Consider the following 1,090-nt stretch of genomic DNA (forward strand, 5'->3'; position numbering starts at 1 on the left):
GGCACCGACCAGCGATCCCCGCACACTGACCCACACTAGGGGCAATTTACACATACACCAAGCCAATTAACCTACAAAACTGTACGTCTTTGGAGTGTGGGAGGAAACCGAAGATCCCTGAGAAAACCCACGCGGGTCTCGGGGAGAAGGTACAAACTCCGTACAGACAAGTCGGGATCGAACCCGGGCCTCTGGCAACTCTATCGCTGCGCCACCGTGCCGCCTGTCTGTCTTTGGCGTAAGCCAGCATCTGCGTGCAGTTCCTTCCGACACATGTTTCCCATGATGCCCGGCTGACCGTAGCGGCAAAGAGAAGCAGGTGAAAAAGAAACTGTGTTCTTCAAACACCACCAGGGATCGACTGGGCCTGGTGGGCCCCCAGTTTAAGGGCCTGTCCCACTTTCACGACCTAATTCACGACCTTTTTTACTCGTGGACATTTTTCATCATGTTGAAAAATCGCCCCGACCTACTTGATGCCACGAGCACCTACGACTAGCATCACGGCCCGCTACGATCTCGTGACGACCATGCTGCGAGTATGAGTCAAGGGCAAACTCGGCAGAGGTCGTGAATTAGGTCGTGAAAGTGGGACAGTCTCTTTGGTGTCCCATCTGTGGACTGACATCTCCAAAAAAGAACACACTCCCTCAACACAGCACTGGCAATGGATAATCCCCCGAAAGGTTTACTTAGCCCACAAACATCTTCACACATCTGTCTGCTGTAGGTTTTATCTGCCAGCTAAATCTCTAAATAGTGCTTGTCCAAACAGCATGTTTAATGCGTGCAGCCCTGCATGTTAGCACGGTTCTGAAAATAACAGGGCATTGCAAAGAGGAGGTGAGTTTGTTAAAGCATAAGTGACCGTAATGGCTTGAATTTAGCCTTCACGGTTGCTCAAGAGCTCATAAGGTCATAAGTGATAAAGCAGAATTATGCCAAGCCAGCATCTGCAGTTACCTGTATCTATAGTAACCCAACGCTTCTCCTTTGAACTGTTTCTAAAGTTATTATGTAGAAACAAAGAACTGCAGATGTTGGGAGAGAAACATAGAAAAATGGGTGCAGGAGGAGGCCATTTGGCCCT

The sequence above is a fragment of the Amblyraja radiata genome, chromosome 9, assembly GCF_010909765.2.
Source record: "Amblyraja radiata isolate CabotCenter1 chromosome 9, sAmbRad1.1.pri, whole genome shotgun sequence".
In the NCBI taxonomy this organism is placed as follows: Eukaryota; Metazoa; Chordata; class Chondrichthyes; order Rajiformes; family Rajidae; genus Amblyraja; species Amblyraja radiata.